The following is a 23710-nucleotide window of genomic DNA, read 5'->3' as shown; positions in this document are numbered from 1 at the left end:
TTAAACCGCTTTCATTATCATCACTTTGTAAATTCTATACACAAGGGATGACTGTGTTTTATATTTTACTGCAATATGACTGAGCTGTGAGAGCTGTTTAGCGCATGGGGCAGCCTCTGCCAATATACGCACCAGGCTACTAAAAATAGTAAAAAGCTGAATTTAGGTTTAAATTTAGGTGTTTGACTGACAGAAAATAGCATTCACTTTTGGTTCCAGAATCGGGCGCTGAAGAAATCTTGCTCCCTTGATCTATATGTCAGACTAAATATGTCAATGACATTTACCACTGGCACTCGTGTTTGTTTGTTTGTTTTCAAGCCGGTTGTTTGTGAGGAAGAAAATAAAGTTGTCAAGGGAAAGAACCCTAGAATCAGGCTGTACGAAAATAGTAACGCGGGTTTTTTTTTTCTCCTTCACTGCTGCGCGTGAGATGTTTGACGTCTGCGGGTCCGATTGCAGACGACACGTAAAGAATGTGCGTCTCCCGGGTACATAGGGCTCCTTTCATCGTCTGCTGAAGAAGCGTTGTGGGAAGGCTGCACCCAAGGCACATTTATGTGCATATACAAGTGTGTCTATGCGTGTGTGTCTATGTATGTGTGTGTGTGTTTGTGTGTGTAAATATGGGCTTCGGATCAAGATCATATTTTTCGTCAATCCATGACCTTTTCTGGGAGATAAAGTTCATAGCTTCCCTATGATACCTATGATATCAATACTTTATAATGATACTCCAAAGTTTAAATAATACCGAAAGGGAGCCGGGTAAGGCTGTAACTAAGGGGAATAACTAAAAAATTGCTAAAGGAGAGAAGGGGGAATAAATGTTCAGGTCATTAAATACACATAAAAATACATCACTAACATCAGATAGTCACACATATATATATATATACGCGTTGCTGTTGTTTGTTTGTTTTTTTTTAGAGAGAGAGAGAAGAGAGAATAAGAGAGAGGAGACGAGAAGAGATGAAAAAAGAAGAGCTAGAAACAGAAAGAGAGAAGATAGATCTATCTTAAGTGTTTCCATTACATAAAAATACATTTTAAAATCTGTCTACATTTTTTTATAGTATTTACGGTAACCACCCATGAAATGGCATTACGATAAACATTCAAATAGGAAACCTCGCTGGAGCAAATTTTAAACACATGATGTTGGGGCCATGAGGCCTTCGTTGGCCAGAAAGAAAACAAACAATGAGCCCTGAACCTTTGAAAGAGTTGGAACTGATTGTAACGTTAACGCACCTAAAATGTTTGTACTGGATGCAGAATATACTTGCTGACACCAGATATTTATGTCTTTCCAGTTTTATTAATTCAACAACTTAACATATCTGCATACTAAATAAAGAACATCTGAATATATCTATATATAGTCGTTGGAGAGACAGACAGATTTACAGGCAGGCAGACAGAGAGACAGACGGACGCACAGACGGATGGACAGACAGAAAGGCAGCGAAAGACATACGGACAGACAAACAGACAGACAAACAGACAGGTAGACAGACAGCTAGATAGTTAGATAGATAGATAGATAGATAGATAGATAGATAGATAGATAGATAGATAGATAGATAGATAGATAGATAGATAGATAGATAGATCACGTTAAAAAAACACTTTACAAAACAATTATTGTCTGTCCAATGAATGCCAATTCCATTACTAATGACATAACGTGTCATACTGTTTTTTTTTCCTAATTATTTAACACTACATAAAACCACGTAGCAGATAAGTGTTACTGAGTAACCCCCCACCCACCCCGACTCCCTACCGATCTTCCTAAGCCCCCACAGCCAAGGCAAGCATACAATGACCTAGTTAACAGATCAGCTTGATGCCCAGGTACGACCTACCTGTCGTCATGCAAAAACAATAAGACAAAAAAAAAAAAAAAAAAAGTTGAACCAACTCACCAACAAAAAGTTAATCCTCTACCTTCAAGCCATCTTCATGATTCAAACCTCCGCCTAGGAATTAGCGAGAACTTTTTATTCTCTCTCACCAGCTGAATTCAAAGGCCTACTACTCCGAATGACGTGACATTTAATTAAATTATTGAATTGTAAAGAAATAACAATCAAGCTACAAAATAGCCAACGAAAAAATAGGACGTCTTTTGATTTGTTACGAAACTTTTCGTCCTAAACCGCTTCTCTACGGCCAGACCACATGGTCACTACACACCGACCACTACACAATTTTCCAAATTCGAACACAGTTGAGGTTTATTTCCCCTCCACAGACGCAATGCGCGTGTGTGTGTGTAAGGCTGTGTGTCGGGGTGTGTGTGTGTGTGTAAGAGTGTCGGAGTAGATCTTGATTCTAACTCACGGCCTGGAGTTTACTGGCACCAGTTTAAAATTAGGGCGAGGTGTCTACTACTCGTGTACAGATCTCCGTTCAAGCCAACACAGTGATGAATAAAACAACGGTTTGCAAAAATCCAGTCAAATCTCAGAAGATGTACATACAGTTTTTAGCTATCATCACTAAAAACGAATAAAGGTAGCAATTATTATAAAACTATTACTTTAGTTAACCTTCTGCATAAAATATACACACATTACCTACATAATTAATTAAATACACACGAAATAATTATACGTAAAAGAGAACAAATTATTATTCAATGATATGTTGTGAAAGAAAAAAAAAACAGATTAGAACCAATATTTCCTACTGCTAATACTATACTACTCAATATTAAAATGTTGTTGCTTCATTTTTAAATCACAGAAACACGTGGACAAAATATAATTTAAAAAATATCTACACATTGTGCAGTTTCCATTTAGCGAAACAAATCTAGCCGTTGTGAATGAGAGTGAGTTATTTCCCTTTCAACTCACACCGTTTAAAAAAAAAGGGAAGGGGGGGAATACAGTTTAGTGACAATCTAAGCTCATGCTACGTGAGAATTGTTAAGGGTCAGGTAGGATCCAGGACTAGTGGAGAGAAAGGGAGGAGGGGGGGAAGAAAGGAGGAGGTCAAGGCTAAAAGGAAATGGGATGAACACTAGGGAGAGGAGGGGTGTGTGACACTATGAGATAGGAGGATGGTCGAGCAGACGAGATGTAGTGGGCGTTTTCGTGAATATTTTATTACGAGAGTGAGTACTTTGTCAGGTCGCGGGGGGGGGGGGGGGTTTACACTGTGAGTAAATTAAGTTGATTTTATACGTCTGTGCCTCAACAAGTGTACTCAAGTGTACACAGACACACCAACATAACAAGTGTCCTCAAGTGTACACAGACACACCAGCACAACAAATGTTCTCAAGTGTACACAGACACACCAGCACAACAAATGTCCTCAAGTGTACACAGACACACCAGCATAACAAGTGTCCTCAAGTGTACACAGACACACCAGCACAACAAATGTTCTCAAGTGTACACAGACACACCAGCACAACAAATGTTCTCAAGTGTACACAGACACACCAGCACAACAAATGTTCTCAAGTGTACACAGACACACCAGCACAACAAATGTTCTCAAGTGTACACAGACATACCAACACAACAAGTGTCCTCAAGTGTACACAAACACACCAACACAACAAATGTTCTCAAGTGTACACAGACACACCAGCACAACAAATGTTCTCAAGTGTACACAGACACACCAGCACAACAAATGTTCTCAAGTGTACACAGACACACCAGCACAACAAATGTTCTCAAGTGTACACAGACACACCAGCACAACAAATGTTCTCAAGTGTACACAGACACACCAGCACAACAAATGTTCTCAAGTGTACACAGACATACCAACACAACAAGTGTCCTCAAGTGTACACAAACACACCAACACAACAAATGTTCTCAAGTGTACACAGACACACCAGCACAACAAATGTTCTCAAGTGTACACAGACACACCAGCACAACAAATGTTCTCAAGTGTACACAGACACACCAGCACAACAAATGTTCTCAAGTGTACACAAACACACCAGCACAACAAAATGTTCTCAAGTGTACACAGACACACCAGCACAACAAATGTTCTCAAGTGTACACAGACACACCAACACAACAAGTGTCCTCAAGTGTACACATACACACCAACACAACAAATGTTCTCAAGTGTACACATACACACCGACACAACAAATGTTCTCAAGTGTACACATACACACCGACACAACAAATGTTCTCAAGTGTACACATACACACCAACACAACAAATGTTCTCAAGTGTACACAGACACACCAGCACAACAAATGTTCTCAAGTGTACACAGACACACCAGCACAACAAATGTTCTCAAGTGTACACAGACACACCAGCACAACAAATGTTCTCAAGTGTACACAGACACACCAGCACAACAAATGTTCTCAAGTGTACACAGACACCCCAGCACAACAAATGTTCTCAAGTGTACACAGACACACCAGCACAACAAATGTTCTCAAGTGTACACAGACACACCAACACACATATAAACAATTATTCACGCATAACGTGGCACGAGTCCTTGTAATCACAACAAATTTCCGTAAGGATCAATAAAGCAGTCTTAGTCTTAGTCTTAGTCTTAAACTGAGAACTGAAATCAGCTACGTATGTAATTCTTACTGCAACGATTGGACTCCATGATGACCTGATAACTATCTTAAAAAAACGCTAGCTTAAAATCTATTGCCATATTATAAGATGTTCGGGGCTTGCAAAGAACTTCCTTCAGGGAACAGTACCAGGAAAAAGAAGAAGAGGCGGAGAAAGCGATGGGAGGACAACATAAAAGAATGGACAGGCCTGCCATTGAAAAAGGCTCTAACTAAGGTAAAAGACAGAGGGGAATGGAGAAAGACGGTCGACGAGTCTTGCATGGTGCCCCAGCGGTCCAATAGACTAAGGGATAGGTAAAGGTAAAAATGTAATTATACTATATTTACCTCTAATTGACGAAATAAATGAAAAACAAATCATCTATTCATTTACTAAAATTTACGATCTTTGAATGCCAGTTGGAATGAAAGTTTACTGTATCAAAACATTTATAAAACACACCACACTAAATGCTTGTCATAAACTAACAGATTAATCTCAAATCAAGCTTTAAACGCCCAGTAAAACTACACCAGACATAAAAAGAATAGCGTGAGATGACTTACATGGTAAATACCTCTCCCCAGGAGTAGACCTCAAGGAAGTATTTGAGGAAGTATTTAACTGCAGCAAGGGAGAAGGGATTAGTGTAACTGTGAGGAGAAAAGATAGTGTGAAGTAATATAGATATACACGGATTGGCTTTGAAAGACGCAACAAGTCTGTGAGGCGAAAAGAAGTTTCACTTCTTCCAAGCCAATTATTCACTCATCGTATAGTTCTAAAAATGTTCATAACTTTCGCGTTGTTCCTGTAATACCTAAAACACTAAGCCATAACTTAAATCACTTTATTAGCATATGGATACGTGAGGGACTTAATTAGCTACTTTTCTAAAGGAATACCTGAAAATCTTTCCGATAATAATTCGATATTTTTACGACATTCCTCTCATCGTAGAGAAATACAGTTCAGTGATATGCTATGATCTCTTTAGATCAGGGGTTCTCAACCTGTGGGTCGCGACACCCTTGGGGGTCGATTGACGATTTGCCATCGAAAAAATGGATTGTTATTGTCGCACGTGTGTGTGTGGAAGGGGTCGCAATAGAGGGGGGGGAGTTGTAAAAGGGGTCGCCGAGCATAAAAGGTTGAGAACCGCTGCTTTTGATCAATGTTTCCCAAACTTTTTCTCGGAACGGAACACTTCGCCCAGTCTGAATATTTAGAGGAACACTTTGCTTGTTTTTGCTAGTTAATTATTTCAGTAATTCGTGGAACACCCTATTCAGACCTCGCGGAAAACTAGGGTTCCGGGGAACACAGTTTTGGAAACACTGCTTTAGATGAAGTAGTAGTCTTTAATTTATTCAGAGCGAACTTTCTCTTCCACACAATTCCCAAGTCATTTTTCGATTTTGTTCTAAAACAATGAAGACAGATAAGAAACAGAGTCAATGGAGAACTTATCATTCATTTTGTTGTATTTTTGTTACTATCTTATCTACGTATCTTATATAATACAGACGTTACTTCAAAAAAGAAGACTATTACTTCCGACTCGTCATGCATCTAGTCATGCATGTTAACCAATGACTTCAATTCTGCCAAGTCACTGGTTTTCCTGGCTGTCTACAAGCCGTAGACACGATTTAGTTTTATTCGGTCTCACTTCCCTAAAACAAGACAGCAGTACTTTTAATCTGCTGAAGCTAATTGATCAGCAACGTAGTGAAATATTTTTTTATAAACAACTTCCTTATGTACACATATGTACGCTTCCAAGACAAACATCCATACGTCATGCAATGTAGCTAAAATAAAACTAGTGATACACTTTTGTCTAAACCTAAGCCACGTCTTTTTACACGAGGAGCCGTATCGGAGGTGAAGAATTAATTCGACTCCCTAAATGCAAAGACGTGAGAACCTGGGGGGGGGGGGGTAGAGAGAGTTACAGTGTGAGATGCATTGTAAATAATATTTTATTTTTATATTTATTTATTATTATTCATGTTGTTTAATTAGGCTGCGTATAAACCATAAGGTTGGACAATAAAACAGTGTTAAATATGAAGCTCGCGCTGCTTAATGAAAATTGACACCCATAATTTTTATCTACTAGAAGTTCTAGAACCCAGCGTATTGTCTTCCCTAGAATTCTATTCTTGGTACGTTGATGACGCAGAAATCAGATTTTAAGTTTAAATGTTAACAAAGCTTACATTGGCTCACCCTGCCTACTTGTCAAGATGGATTCTTTAACAATCCTGTCCTCCAGCTGCCCATTCTCGGACCAAGTTTAAGTCAGGTACAAGTATGAATTGTTCAAAAAAGGACATGGATCAATCTCAAAACAAATTAGTTAATCGATTTGTGGTAATTAAGTAATTTTGTTTTACATAAAAGAAGGTAGATAAACTTTGCAATATTAAGAGATTTGCCCGCAATTGCTCCATGTAAGCTTCTTTTTTTTTTATTTCGCTTATTTCTCATAGATTTCATCTTGGTAATGATACAGACAACACCAAAACAATAGCCTTTCTCTGTCTGTCTGTCTGTCTCTCTCTCTCTCTCTCTCTCTCTCAGCGGGGGCCTTATAAAAATAATCGGATTGTTAAAGCATTTTCTAAAACGTTTACAAGCGCTGAATTATGTTTTCTTTCCTCTCTAATACGCAGATGAATGTTCCAAAAGTCTTTCACCCAGAAACGTGGACAATGAACAGAAAACATGAAAAAAAAAGCCCTGAGCTACTTCCACATGATCTGCCTCAGGACAATATTGAATGTTATGTGACAAGACAAAATACCTGACACTGAAATCCTCCGAAGAACGGGCCTGCAAAACATTCACACATTCCTGATGAGGTCTCAGTTGAAATGGGCATGCCAGGTCTGCAGAATGCAATACTCCCACATCCCTAAAATACTTCTTCATGGTCAGTTAAAGAAAGTGAAGTGATCACAAGGTGGACAAAGAAATTGCTTCAGGGACACCCTCAGAGAATCGCTAAAAGCCTTCATCAGTGACCCAACCACCTGAAAGACGCCAGTAAATTATAGAGAGTCATAGAGCCGCGCTGTGAAGACTGGCGCTAAGATTGCAGGTGATACGATAACAGCAATGTCAGAAGAAAAGCGTCAGAGAAAAAAAGCAAGGCAACCGATACAAGCTCCAGCTGGACTAACCTGCCCAGTGTGTAGGTGAACTTTCCGGGCTCACATAGGTCTCAGGCACAAAACCAGTGTGTAGGTGAACTTTCCGGGCTCACATAGGTCTCAGGCACAAAACCAGTGTGTAGGTGAACTTTCCGGGCTCACATAGGTCTCAGGCACAAAACCAGTGTGTAGGTGAACTTTCCGGGCTCACATAGGTCTCTGGCACAAAACCAGTGTGTAGGTGAACTTTCCGGGCTCACATAGGTCTCAGGCACAAAACCAGTGTGTAGGTGAACTTTCCGGGCTCACATAGGTCTCAGGCACAAAACCAGTGTGTAGGTGAACTTTCCGGGCTCACATAGATCTCTGGCACAAAACCAGTGTGTAGGTGAACTTTCCGGGCTCACATAGGTCTCTGGCACAAAACCGCAGTGCAAATCCCTCAGTCCCCCTGGATGACGATTGTGGTCATCATCGAGCCACCAAAGTGAAAGCCACCTTGACCTGCAATCTATGTGGACGGGAGGGTCTCTCCGAAGTAGGGCTCCACAGCCACACGAGGATGTGTGAGAGATGAACCATAGTCGTTCTACGACTGAAGGATGCCAATAGTACGAGCCTCGATGGATGAACAATATATTATAATTATACTCGGCTGGCAAGGACAAAATACTACAATTCCCATGATACACAATGTCTATATATTATTCTTCAAGTTGTGTAATCGTCGATGGTTTGAAATAGTACAAGAGCTCATTCGCTGTGAGGATAGGGTTCACCTTCTGATCTGCCGTTTACCTCTAATCCTGAGTTTAGGATACTGCTTCGGACAGATGTATTTTAAGTCAATCAGTTGGACTTAGTTTAGGACACCGCTCTATAAGTAGCCTAATTTCAGCGATTAGAGTTAGATCTGTGTAGAAATATGTGGCCAGCAGTTATAAGTTGATCTGTTTGGGATCTTCTGTGTTTGTGTGTGTGTGTGAATGGCGTTGTACTTTTGTGAATGTGAGAGGCAATTTAAAGTAAGAATGTGTTTGAATGTGTAAGAGAAAAGAGAGGAAGGTAGAGAGTCAGAGTGGGGGGGGGGAGAGAATGAGAGAGAGAGGGAGAAAGAGAGAGAGAGAGAAATACTGTAATGTTTATTTTTGAAGAGTGATGAATAGAGCCGACTCTCCCTCATACATTGTGTGGCCAGAGCTCTGCCTGGGGATTATGGGAAATGATCACGACTGAAAAGGATGACGCAAACACACACACACACAACTTCAGAAAGTCAGGGAGATAAAACACAGACAAACCAAAACAGTGAAAAGATAGAATACAAAAAAAAAGAAGAGGGAGAGAAATAGAGGAAAGTAACGAAGGGAGTCATTAGACATCTGAAATGGAGAGATAAATCTTTGCAGGCTTTGGGGGTGAGTTGTTTTAATTATGGAGTAAGAGAGATAGATGGACAGATTAGTTGAGAGAGAGAGGGAGAGAGAGAGAGTGGCGAGGGAGAGAGAGTCGAGAGACGGTGGAGATATTTTAAAAGTATCAGATAGAAAACTGACAGAAAAAGAGACACAGAGAGACAAGTGAGCAGCAGAGACAAAGAGACTGAGAGACAGAGAGAAAGAGAGTAAAAGAGACAAAAAAAGGAATAAAAACACAGTAGATGTTTGTGTCATAACTACGGAGTGACAATAAGAAGAAATAGATAGAGAGAGAGCGAGAGAGATGTGTAAGGAGCGAGATAGTGCGAAATTGTTTATTTCATTGCAAAAAAAAATTAATTAAAAAGATGGTCTAGAGTCTAGAGAGATAAGAAATAGAATAAATCTAAAGCTGTCCAACTAACAGTTAGTTTACGTTCATATGGTCGAGAACAATGACCAAGTTTAAGTTGTATACAAAGCATTATATACATTGTTCTATGTGACGTAATAGGGGGCGATAATGTTGTTCACAATTTATACAAAGTAAAAAAAAAATATTTTTGATAACATAAAATAGAAATAATACATTTGAGTGTAGTATCCAGGATTCCCTTTCAATAATTCTATCAGAATGTAATCATTCAACTTTCCGACATGTATTAATTAATATATAATTCAAACTTTTAAAAAAACTACACTTTTACAAGTTTCTGTAGATTGTGCCCACGGTTAAATTTTATAATTAGCCCCTCCATTCTATATATGTATTTAAAAAGTAGATGTCAACTCACTGTGTGGAATACTATACGCTTTATTTCTCCCACTTCCCATTCTCGGATCAAACCTTGTATTTATTATTATTTATTATCGATGACAATATATGAACCAATCAAATAATTAACCAATTAATTGATCAATTAGTCACAATTCATTATTTTGGCTTAATTTGAAAATGCACTAAACAAATAGGAGAAAAACATTTTGTATAGAAATAGTCCATTCACTAAAAAAAATTAAAATATAACCTTTTTTTAAAACTTTCTATTTTTATAAGTATTTCAATAACTAAGAGGCTAACACTGCAGCCTTCCATCATGGAGTCCCAAGGTCTTTAATTTCAATTTAGAAACTTCTTTTTAAATAGCCTTTAAAAAGGCAGTACGGAAACCTTCTCTGAGAGACCTCTCCCCCATCCAAACTAGTCCACAAAAGTAATTCGGCCATAGGGCACTGCACAGGCCGCAAGCATGAGAGTTGCGCTGAACATAAAAATAAACAACTATTTCCAATGACACAAATTTATTATTGTTAGTCTAGATCAGGGGTCGCAACCCCTTTGGAGGTCGATTGACGATTTACCCGGGGTCGCCTAAGACCATCGAAAATAAGGATTGTTATTGTCTATTCCTCTATTGCTGTATGTGAGTGTGTGTGTGGGGGGGGTCGCGGCAGAGTGGGGGATTGTAAAAAGGGGTCGCCGAGCGTTAAGGTTGAGAACCGCTGCTAGATCTTTGAAAAAATAAGGACATGATTGATTAAAAATAAATATCAGGTGACCGAGCCTCGCTCGGATGAATAATTTGTGAAGGAAGGATATATACCCGAAGTCATTTTGGGAATATTGTTGTAATTACGAAAATGAACGATGGGGTTTAGACTCAATCCGAAGAGTAGCTTTTTCGTTCTGTCAGTTCTCAATGTAATAGTACATGGCGATTTGAATAGAAAGTCCCCCCAACAGTAGGCCTATAGTAAACCACAGCTCACGTCTTAACGTTTTACATTGCTTCTTTCGCGTAAAACTATTGGGCTACGAAAATGAACGATCGGATAAAGACTACTAATCTGAAGAGTTGCTTTAGTGTTCTGTTAGTTCTAAATGTAATTGCACATGGCGATTAAATATAAAGTCTCTTAAGTCATCCTATAGTCTAGACCAACCACATCTCACATCCGTCTTATAGTTTTACAATGCATCTTTTACGTAAGACTATTGTAGGCCTACTATTATTGACTTGGAAGAAAGTCTTTGCAGTGTTACTTCTCAGATGGTTACGTTCAGACATTTAATTATGGAATTACTATACATTCATTATGGCTTTGGTACGAAACATCAAGTGACGCAAATCTCTACGTTATAGGGTAAAATAGGCACTTTGTGACAAAGTAAAATGGCAAATTTTTTCTTAATAGACTTAAATCATTGCATTAGTTTTCTAAAGAAACGTTTCCGTGGGGCATCTCTGTTACGCCGAAAAATATGTTCGTCCCCCATACGGGATACGTGCCCTTCCCAGCCTGACTGTGGGACTATAAGAAGTTCGCAATTAAGGCGCAGAGAAGCTGTGTTATGACCATTTCCTTTGTTTTGGTACAGGACAGTAGACACCGAAGCATGAACACATGGTAATAATTCACCAGCAAAATAATAATAATAATAAGGCTTGTCTTCGAGTCCGAAAATTAATGAGGATTGCAGCTGTGACCTACATATTTTGCCACATACAGGGCAAGCATAACCATTGTCCGCGGTGATCGAATAAGATTTTCTTTTAGCGTCTGCGTCTGTCCTCGGCAGCAGATTTTATTTTGGTCTCAAATGTGTATCCGCGTCCTTTGTATAGATGGAATTCTTTAAGTCCGACAGTTACGCAGGACAGAGCAGTATCCTGTATGGGAGACGAATCTCAGACGAACGTATGCAAAAGGCAGTCTTTTTTGGTGAGCTAAAAAGTGGTCGACGTAGCACCGTAACGCTTAAAAGACCAGTTTAGGCGCCAACTTGCCTTAGCTGACATAGAAGATAGCACAGAACGAGACAGCTGGAGGTCACCAGCAAAATAAACAACAATGTAAAAGGTATTTACACCACTCTACGCAATTAAAGAGTAAACAATTTATTAAGCACTTAAAACACAATAACTAATCATAAATTGGCACATTTTATTTCATTACTTTTCTTTCATAGTTCTATAATAAATTAATCTACAGTAAGATGGTGCGCAAATGTTTATTTAGGTCTAATGGTTCTTTAAAACTTGTTCTTGTTTGCAAAGAAATATTTTAGTGTACTTTGATAAGCCTAGTGACGTAAGCAGCGTTTTTCCCGTTTACGTCATGGAAAATTTTCATTCATAAAACATTCTAGCCAAAATTAATTTTTCGATAATGAGGCATTTTCAAACCGATATAACGGTCGACCTCGAGTTTTCCCGATGTGGCCAATGAGTTGAGAATTTTTTTCTCACTATTATGCACATACCATGAACTTTTAAAGAAAATCGTTAGAGCCGTTTTCGAAATAAAATTTATATATATATATATATATAAATATAAATATATATACATACATACATACGTACATACATACAAGAATTGCTCGCTTAAGAGTATAGGATTGATGCAATTTCACTCAATAAAAGGCTTTTGCTTAATTATTTTTTTTTTACTCTTACATGAAATTGATGATGACAAGTAGATGATTATCATTAAAACCTTTGTCATCAAGTATTAAGTATTTTTATTATTGCTAGATGTCCTAGCCAAATGGTATTATCATTAAATATCATTAAACGTTATTTCAATTAGCTGGTATTGTCATTAGAGACAGCTTTCAATTTGTCGGACAACATGTCCCGCAAACCTCATACGACACTCGGTCACAACCTCAGTAAGTGTTCGACTCCCAGTTCAGTATAGGATTTCCTCGTTTGAGACCCTATCTCTATGACTCCCAAAACCCGTCTCAGCCATTGTTGTTGAACCACATTTAGTCTTTTCTCAATTTTGGCAGATGACTTCTATGTCTCACATGCATATGTTGCTATCGGGATGACGATTGTGTTGAGAAGGTGTATTTTTGTCTCGAGTCCAATGGCTTAGCTTGTCCAAATAGGTCACAGCCTTTGGTAAATGCTCCCTGCCTTTCCTATTTGGCACGCTACGTCATGGTAAGTAGAGACAGCTTAATGCCCCAATATTTCTTCACGCTACGTCCTGGTAAGTAGAGACAGCTTAATGCCCCAATATTTCTTCACGCTACGTCCTGGTAAGTAGAGACAGCTTATTGCCCCATTATTTTCTCACGCTACGTCATGGTAAGTAGAGACAGCTTATTGCCCCATTATTTCTTCACGCTACGTCCTGGTAAGTAGAGACAGCTTATTGCCCCATTATTTCTTCACGCTACGTCATGGTAAGTAGAGACAGCTTAATGCCCCATTATTTCTTCACGCTACGTCATGGTAAGTAGAGACAGCTTATTGCCCCATTATTTCTTCACGCTACGTCCTGGTAAGTAGAGACAGCTTATTGCCCCATTATTTTCTCACGCTACGTCATGGTAAGTAGAGACAGCTTATTGCCCCATTATTTCTTCACGCTACGTCCTGGTAAGTAGAGACAGCTTATTGCCCCATTATTTCTTCACGCTACGTCATGGTAAGTAGAGACAGCTTATTGCCCCATTATTTCTTCACGCTACGTCATGGTAAGTAGAGACAGCTTATTGCCCCATTATTTCTTCACGCTACGTCATGGTAAGTAGAGACAGCTTAATGCCCCATTATTTCTTCACGCTACGTCATGGTAAGTAGAGACAGCTTATTGCCCCATTATTTCTTCACGCTACGTCATGGTAAGTAGAGACAGCTTAATGCCCCATTATTTCTTCACGCTACGTCATGGTAAGTAGAGACAGCTTATTGCCCCATTATTTCTTCACGCTACGTCATGGTAAGTAGAGACAGCTTATTGCCCCAATATTTCTTCACGCTACGTCATGGTAAGTAGAGACAGCTTATTGCCCCATTATTTCTTCACGCTACGTCATGGTAAGTAGAGACAGCTTAATGCCCCATTATTTCTTCACGCTACGTCCTGGTAAGTAGAGACAGCTAATTGCCCCATTATTTCTTCACGCTACGTCATGGTAAGTAGAGACAGCTTAATGCCCCATTATTTCTTCACGCTACGTCATGGTAAGTAGAGACAGCTTATTGCCCCATTATTTCTTCACGCTACGTCATGGTAAGTAGAGACAGCTTATTGCCCCAATATTTCTTCACGCTACGTCATGGTAAGTAGAGACAGCTTATTGCCCCATTATTTCTTCACGCTACGTCATGGTAAGTAGAGACAGCTTATTGCCCCATTATTTCTTCACGCTACGTCATGGTAAGTAGAGACAGCTTATTGCCCCATTATTTCTTCACGCTACGTCATGGTAAGTAGAGACAGCTTATTGCCCCATTATTTCTTCACGCTACGTCCTGGTAAGTAGAGACAGCTTAATGCCCCATTATTTCTTCACGCTACGTCATGGTAAGTAGAGACAGCTTATTGCCCCATTATTTCTTCACGCTACGTCATGGTAAGTAGAGACAGCTTATTGCCCCATTATTTCTTCACGCTACGTCCTGGTAAGTAGAGACAGCTTAATGCCCCATTATTTCTTCACGCTACGTCCTGGTAAGTAGAGACAGCTTATTGCCTCATTATTTCTTCACGCTACGTCATGGTAAGTAGAGACAGCTTAATGCCCCATTATTTCTTCACGCTACGTCCTGGTAAGTAGAGACAGCTTAATGCCCCAATATTTCTTCACGCTACGTCATGGTAAGTAGAGACAGCTTAATGCCCCAATATTTCTTCACGCTACGTCATGGTAAGTAGAGACAGCTTAATGCCCCAATATTTCTTCCTGGTTTTTCATTTCAGTCCACACAGAATTGAAACCCAGACCATGCATCGTGTCATTTGACTGACATGTCATAAGTGTCTGTCATTCAGCTCTCTCAGTCGGCCTGATCCCAGCCTGGTGTGCAGTAGCCATTCGGCAAGGTTGGCTTGTGATTGGCTATCAACTTTTGACATTCCATTCTCTCACCCCAAGACTACAATGACATTTCAAAACGAAAGCAACTAATACAGAAGAGAGAAGACTACACACTTACGTAATATTATATGCACCAGACTAAAGTTTATTTTGATCCACACTAGTAGGAAATAGCAATAATAATTTGAAGCCAAAACAAATCATCTCCTGCATTAATTCAGCATGGAAACGAAGTCTACTTCTGAAAGGTTTAGAGTAATTTAAAAAACTTGAATATAACTTTTTTTGTCCGAAACAATTCTCGAAATCATGTTAGCGCCAATTAAATTTAGAATCCATAAGCCAGTCAGCCTTTGATTCAATAGATGTGTGACGGCCATGGTTCGAATCTTTAAGCAACGACGTCATGGATTCTTCTCACTGTTCCACGCAGCTCTTAGTGATGGTTGGGCTTTCTATTCTTTGTTTCTTAAGTAAATGAAGTACTAGTTCTTGCGTTTACCTGTGAACTTTGACACGCAAAAAAACGATAAATAGTAGGTTTAATGTGAAGAACTCCACATTCTAAACCAACGATAAATAGTAGGTTCTTTAAACAAGAAAAAAAGCTTATCTAATGGGAATAACTCCACATTCTAACCCATCTTCAAATATTATAGGAGTTATTCCCTTTTAGTATCAAACAAAATAATTTAATATCACTAAAAAGTGGGGTTTTTTTTATTATTATTGATTCATGTTTTTTTTAGGTACAATGAATAATTGTGTAAAGTTTCAACTTGAATGGGAAATGAGAGAAATAACGTGCATGAAAATTATACCAGACAGACAGACAGACAGACAGCATGAGTTGATATAAACTTAGTAATAACAAAGAAATGGTTCTCATGTCATTCTTTGTAATAATCATTAACCCATAAAGAATTTAAAAATCATTAAGTTATAGCTCAAAAAGAAAGTTCTAATAGTGTTTTATAGTTCCAACAATGTTCTATAGTTGTGCCGGTTAAAAGCAAAATAAAACAATGAAGAGTAAGAGAGAGTAAGCAACTGTGGGGAGATAGTAGTTTAAATTTTAGAACCTAAAGTACACTGACAAAGCAACACACCCAAGAGGCCAAGACGAATACAATTAACACTAGACACTGACTTATTAGGTCTGATCAATGTCTAATTCACCAGCTTCTTTCCGTGATTTTAAGTTCACTAGTAGCTGCAGAAAAAAAAAAGCTCTTTTAAAAAGAAAGTTTATATTGAGTGAAGGGAAAGTAAATTCAATTACTGCCAAATCTGTCAATATTACACGGTCTATCTCCCTTTTCTCTCTATAAAAAATCTATATGAAACCAAATTAATTAATGAACACTAATTGATTAATTAGGAATTGGCTATTTTTTTAAATGATTCATGTTATTTTTTTCACCGACAATGAATAATTTAAAATTTTCAACTTGATCTAATGTAGAAAAGCTGGAGAATAAAGTGAAAAAGTTTCTACCCAGACAGACAGACTGACAGTCAGAGTTAATATAAGCTTTTTAAGAACTAGCCTAGACAGTGTGTACTGTGTATGTTGAACTCACATCTAAAAGCGAGATTCTATGTTCCCCGTGTTCCTAAGTTTAAACATAGATTTAGTTATTGCTCAACTAAACCCAAAATTTAGATGAGGAAAAAGAAAAAGGAACTTGTGATCTAGTTTATATGTCTATCTCTACATTAGTTATCTTTTACATTTCACCCTGAGGGGAAACTTTCTCTCTCTCTCTTTCTTTCTCTCTCTCTCTCTTTCTCTTTCTTTCAAGCACAGACTTACAGATATTTCCATTTCGTCTGGACCCACCACTCTATCATCTGCTACCCATCAACTTCTCTACTGGTTGTGACTCGTGGGAGGCAACGCAATTTATTTTTAGATTAGATATTGCTTCATCTTTATTGGTTGTCGTTCCTGAAATTTGGTCAACGTTTCATATTACATTGTAATATTAGCGCAACAGAAACTGGTCGAGATGTACACTCCCGTCCTAATCAAAATAGGCCCACCTGTTTTAGGTTGAACAATCAGTCATATAATATATATCCTAGGTAGAAATACTCGAAGGCAGAAACGCAGAACAGTAAGTAATTGGGTTTTTTTAAATTTATGTCTCCTTTATGAAGCTGATCATACTCTAATATCAGGTGACCGAGCCTCGCTCGGATGAATAATTTGTTAAGGAAGTCATACCCGAAGTCATTTTGGGAATATTCTTGTAATTACGAAAATGAACGATCGGATAAAGACTACTAATCTGAAGAGTTGTTTTAGTGTTCTGTTAGTTCTAATTGTAGGCCTAATTGTACATGTCGATTAAATTTAAAGTCTTTTAAGTCCTCCTACAGCCTAGACAAACTACAGCTCACGTCCGTCTTATAGTTTTACAATCCATCTTTTGCGTAAAACAATTGTAGGCTTACTATTAATGGCTTGAAAGAAAGTCATTGCAGTGTAACTTTTCTACGTTATAGGGTAAAACATGCACTTAGTGACAAAGTAAAATGGCGCATTTTTTCTTATTAGACTTAAATCATCGCATTAGTTTTCTAAAGAAACGTTTCCGTGGGGCACCTCAGTTGCGCCGAACAATATGCTCGTTACCCATACGGGATACGTGCCCTGCCCAGCCTGACTATAAGAAGTTCATACCGGCTTTTGCCATCCTTCCATCCCAGTGGTGCTACAGCCCGTGGAGGGATATGGCCTGCTTTTACACATCCCTCCATTCAGATCTCTCTTGGGCCTTCCGTCAACACGCCCTAACTCGAAGCTTTTTACCGAGGTTTATAGTTAAATCAAAAGAGACTGCAGCGTACGCAAACTCGTTGACCGCTAGATGGATATCATGTTTAGTGTGAGCAAGTAAGGCGTAGAGAAGCTGTGTTATGACCCTTTCCTTTGTTTTGGTACAGGAGAGGTAGACACCGAAGCATGAGCACATGGTAATAATTCACCAGCAAAATAATAATAATAATAAGGCTTGTCTTAGAGTCCGAAAATTAATGAGGATTGCAGCTGTGACCTACATATCTTGCCACTTCCAAGGCAAGCATAACCGTTGTCCGCGGTGCTCGATTAAGATTTTCTTTTAGCGTCTGCGTTTGTCCTCGGCAGCAAATTTTCTTTCGGTCTCAAATGTGTATCCGAATTCTTTAAGTCCGACAGTTACGCTGGACAGAGCAGTATCCTGTATGGGAGACGAATCTCAGACGAACGCATGCCAAAGGCAGTCTTTTTTGGTGAGCTAAAAAGTGGTCTACGTAACACAGAAACGCTTAAAAGACCAGCTTATGGCGCAAACTTGACTTAGCTGACATAGAAGAGAGCATATGGTTGCATGCAACCTCAGAACGAGACAGCTGGAGGTCACCAGCAAAATAAACAACAAAGTAAAAGGTATCTACACCGCTCTACACAATTAAAGAGTAAACAACTTATTAAGCACTTAAAACACAATAACTAATCATATATCGGCACATTTAATTTCATTACTTTTCTTTCATAGTTCTATAATAAATCAATCTACAGTAAGATGGTGCGCAAATGTTTAATTAGGTCTATTGATCCTTTAGAACTCGATCTTGTTTGCAAAGAAATATTTTAGTATACTGCTGTAAGCTTAGTGACGTAAGCAGCGTTTTTCCCGTTTACGTCATGGAAAATTTTCATTCATAAAACATTCTAGCCAAAATTAATTTTTCGATAATGAGCCATTTTCAAACCGATATAACGGTCGATCTCGAGTTTTCCCGATGTGGCCAATGAGATGAGAATTTTTTTCTCACTATTATGCACATACCGTGAAATTTTAAAGAAAAACGTTAGAGCCGTTTTCGAAATAAAATTTATATATATATATAAATATAAATATATATACATACATACATACATACATACAAGAATTGCTCGCTTAAGAGTATAGGATTATCTGAACTGTAATAAAATAAATTTATTGTGCAAGATTACAGGAGAATATCTCTGCAGTGTCAAATCATCACTTGAAAAAAAATAAGCATGTGGAATAATCCTATACTCTTAAGCGAGCAATTCTTGTATGTATGTATGTATGTATGTATATATATTTATATTTATATATATATATAAATTTTATTTCGAAAACGGCTCTAACGTTTTTCTTTAAAATTTCACGGTATGTGCATAATAGTGAGAAAAAAATTCTCATCTCATTGGCCACATCGGGAAAACTCGAGATCGACCGTTATATCGGTTTGAAAATGGCTCATTATCGAAAAATTAATTTTGGCTAGAATGTTTTATGAATGAAAATTTTCCATGACGTAAACGGGAAAAACGCTGCTTACGTCACTAAGCTTACAGCAGTATACTAAAATATTTCTTTGCAAACAAGATCGAGTTCTAAAGGATCAATAGACCTAATTAAACATTTGCGCACCATCTTACTGTAGATTGATTTATTATAGAACTATGAAAGAAAAGTAATGAAATTAAATGTGCCGATATATGATTAGTTATTGTGTTTTAAGTGCTTAATAAGTTGTTTACTCTTTAATTGTGTAGAGCGGTGTAGATACCTTTTACTTTGTTGTTTATTTTGCTGGTGACCTCCAGCTGTCTCGTTCTGAGGTTGCATGCAACCATATGCTCTCTTCTATGTCAGCTAAGTCAAGTTTGCGCCATAAGCTGGTCTTTTAAGCGTTTCGGTGTTACGTAGACCACTTTTTAGCTCACCAAAAAAGACTGCCTTTGGCATGCGTTCGTCTGAGATTCGTCTCCCATACAGGATACTGCTCTGTCCAGCGTAACTGTCGGACTTAAAGAATTCGGATACACATTTGAGACCAAAAGAAAATTTGCTGCCGAGGACAAACGCAGACGCTAAAAGAAAATCTTAATCGAGCACCGCGGACAACGGTTATGCTTGCCTTGGAAGTGGCAAGATATGTAGGTCACAGCTGCAATCCTCATTAATTTTCGGACTCTAAGACAAGCCTTATTATTATTATTATTTTGCTGGTGAATTATTACCATGTGCTCATGCTTCGGTGTCTACCTCTCCTGTACCAAAACAAAGGAAAGGGTCATAACACAGCTTCTCTACGCCTTACTTGCTCACACTAAACATGATATCCATCTAGCGGTCAACGAGTTTGCGTACGCTGCAGTCTCTTTTGATTTAACTATAAACCTCGGTAAAAAGCTTCGAGTTAGGGCGTGTTGACGGAAGGCCCAAGAGAGATCTGAATGGAGGGATGTGTAAAAGCAGGCCATATCCCTCCACGGGCTGTAGCACCACTGGGATGGAAGGATGGCAAAAGCCGGTATGAACTTCTTATAGTCAGGCTGGGCAGGGCACGTATCCCGTATGGGTAACGAGCATATTGTTCGGCGCAACTGAGGTGCCCCACGGAAACGTTTCTTTAGAAAACTAATGCGATGATTTAAGTCTAATAAGAAAAAATGCGCCATTTTACTTTGTCACTAAGTGCATGTTTTACCCTATAACGTAGAAAAGTTACACTGCAATGACTTTCTTTCAAGCCATTAATAGTAAGCCTACAATTGTTTTACGCAAAAGATGGATTGTAAAACTATAAGACGGACGTGAGCTGTAGTTTGTCTAGGCTGTAGGAGGACTTAAAAGACTTTAAATTTAATCGACATGTACAATTAGGCCTACAATTAGAACTAACAGAACACTAAAACAACTCTTCAGATTAGTAGTCTTTATCCGATCGTTCATTTTCGTAATTACAAGAATATTCCCAAAATGACTTCGGGTATGACTTCCTTAACAAATTATTCATCCGAGCGAGGCTCGGTCACCTGATATTTGTTATATAAAACGAGGCTCAAAATTCAATCATTCAGCTTCTGACTGTACAAAACGAAACATTTGAGTCGAAAACGAGCACTACTGTCGAAAGCGTTTTCAAAGTAGTCGAATTTAATGTTAAGAGGATTATATTTTGAAAAATTGTAACACCAGAGCATTGATTGTGTAACCAATTAGCTAGTATATTTATATAACGATATACATAAACTGTCAAATTTTTTAGGACATTCGATGGAGCCTATTCGAAATACCCGTCATTTTCCATTTTCCACCCATAAAGATTTTGTAAGCTAGTGCGAGGAATTGTCTAGGAACATTAAAGATTTCGCATAATTTTTAATACCGTTTGATTTTCCTTGCTAAGTAAGTGAAATGAATTGCTAAGTAAGTCAAATGAATCGCTAAGTAGGTCAAATGAATTGCTAAGTAAGTCAAATGAATGACGTGCGGTTTAATTTTTACGTTTGACTGCACTATTCGCTCGTGTAGTGCAAAGGTCAAGACATGGGTCAAATTTTTGTGTTAGGTCAGACCAAAACATCGGGACGTCCTTGAAGATACATTTTTTGTAAATAAAAAACAAAACAAAACAATAAAAATAATCTTGTAAAAAAATGTTTCTCTTTTTTTTTTGGGGGGGGGGAGACTAGTCGTTGGTCGTTAGTCACTTAATCAGTATTTATATTTTGTTCACTGTGTTTTGTTGAACGTTCATAGCTCTTTCGCAGTTCTAATGAATACCTATATCTGGTGTACAAGTAATTTGCTTTTTAAGTAATTTTTTTTTTCATCGCTGGAGAAATCCAATTGAATTTTAAAATATCAAACTCAATTCGTTTCGTTTCAACACTGTGTTTCTTCAATGTGGTACCGTAAAGGTGTCTCCACACTGACACGTTACTTTGAGAGGTTAAAATTTAATTGATAATGTTAACAACACAATTCTCACATCAAATCTGTGACATTATGACATATTTTTTTAAACATGTAAACATTTAGGGCGTGGAGACGAAAGGCCCAGGAGAGATCTGAATGGAAGGATGTGTTGAAGCAGGCTAGAGCCCTCCATGGGCTGTAGCGCCACTGGGATGGTTGGTTGGATGGACACATTTAATTTAAAAAAAATACTTATGTTTTAAAAGTTACTTATAAATGTTAATATATAGTATTATGGCAAGAACTTAGGGATAAAATAAAAAGTATTGCTTCAAAAACAGACAAAATATTAGGGCCAAGAATTTATACATTTAATTGAAGTTAAATTTTATAAACCCAGCCTCTTCCTTCTTCATAATCCTGAACTTTCGTAGAAACGAATTGAAGCGTTAAAAACATGAAACGTATTCAGAGTGTCCCAGATCGACACTGAATGTCTTGGATGATAAGTCATCTAGAATTGACTTTCTGACCTGCTTTGTTTTGCAATGAACGCGTGAACTCTCCTGTCTATGTGAACTCTCCTGTCTATGTGAACTCTCCTGTCTATGTTTGGGTTATAATTAGGTTTAATCTTGTAGAATTTTTGGTCTGAGAACAGTAAACCGCATGACTACCAACCAAGCTGGCTCTAGTTTGAACCCCGACTCGACCTGATGGTGTGTTGTCTGAGTTCCTAAAGGCAGCACGAAGCGTTCTCACTCATAGTAGTCCATAGCGCAGTGAGCATGGAAGATACGTTATAGGAAAGCCATTTTAAGAAATCGCACATACATTCAACAGAAACAGTGGCGTAGCTAGAGTGGGGGGATGAGGGGGGGGGAGAATTTGAAAATTCCCCCGGGCCCCGACTAGAGGGGGGCCCCCAAATGAATGTTTTTTTTACATAAGAAGAAATATTACGCAAAATGCAGGGGCCCCTAAAGAGGTCAAGCCCTCCGGTCCCCCAAACGATGGGAAATTCCTAGCTACGCCCCTGAACAGAAATAAGTGTCAGTGTGCTGTATAGACATTTGTATCAGAAACCCTATTCCATGTAATAATTATGTTTTTCAAAAAAAATCTTATATATAGACCTCATAGTTTCTGAAATTTGTCTAAAATTATTTCCTTATGTTCCTTAAAGGCGAAATAAAATGTAACTCTTCAATGTGGCACTTAGAAAGAAATTAAAAAACTAGCAACAGAAAGATAACTCGACTTGTTATTTTAGCCTGCACATCCTGGCCGGATATCAATCATAAACCATTCTCATTATCCTAATTGACTTTATCTCGGCCTACACTAATGAAGACCCTCAGGCCTGAAACTTTCCGGCAACACAAAACATGACTTCGGTGGCATGCACATGAGGCCCAAATCTATAAATCTGTACTCGCCAATTAGATGTTTGCTTAATTAGTTTACATAGCACTACCCCCCCCCTCCCAATTCCAAAATCTTTCTATGTTCTGAAACAAATTGTTTTCTTTTCTTTTTTTTTTTTTCGGATATATACAAGTCGTAAAGATGAATCAATGAAACATGAAGAATATTTCTCTGATAAAGGATTTTACGACATAATAAAGTCCACAAAATAACCGTGTTAGTATGATGAATTTTTAAAGGCCTTGAATATAGAGTATGCATTGAGAGGCAATTACAAAGTTACCAAGTCACTGGCGAAGGTAAGAGAACCATGCCACTATCCACTCTCCGTTCCTCAAGGGGCAGTTTAATGGTGATCATTCTTAAATTCTGATGTAATAGAGAGAAGAAGTTTCCCCGGTGTGCTCGGCCTCCTGCCTCGCCTAGTCTTTCGATAGAACCATCGGAAACAGCGTTATAGCAAATTTAGATTTGGGTGGATCCCTCCCAGACAGAACAATCGTTTCAACAGGCCGATATAGAGATGCTTACATGGGCATTGAGTTGCAAACA

General features: G+C 38.4%; 1 protein-coding gene across 5 annotated transcripts in view; it reads right to left on the bottom strand.

Moving 5' to 3' along the window:
- The window catches only part of LOC106056526 (tetraspanin-9-like), a 172848-nt gene that overhangs the window by 82165 nt on the left and 66973 nt on the right, over nucleotides 1–23710 (bottom strand). Inside the window, exons 1-2 of one of the 5 annotated variants that reach the window (XM_056026046.1) lie at nucleotides 2792–2896; nucleotides 1932–2507 (exon numbers count right to left, since the gene is read on the bottom strand). The exons of 2 other annotated variants lie outside the window; for them this stretch is intronic. The gene's annotated coding sequence lies outside the window, so the exon portion shown is untranslated. Of the gene's footprint in view, nucleotides 1–1931; nucleotides 2721–2791; nucleotides 2897–23710 lie in introns of those variants that run through there. 2 more of the 5 variants (XM_056026051.1, XM_056026048.1) reach the window with 2 other exon arrangements.

Source organism: Biomphalaria glabrata, chromosome 4 (assembly GCF_947242115.1).
Source record: "Biomphalaria glabrata chromosome 4, xgBioGlab47.1, whole genome shotgun sequence".
NCBI lineage: Eukaryota > Metazoa > Mollusca > Gastropoda > Planorbidae > Biomphalaria > Biomphalaria glabrata.
The sequence above is the reverse complement of the archived record's forward strand: the minus strand, read 5'-3'. Positions and strand labels throughout refer to the sequence as shown.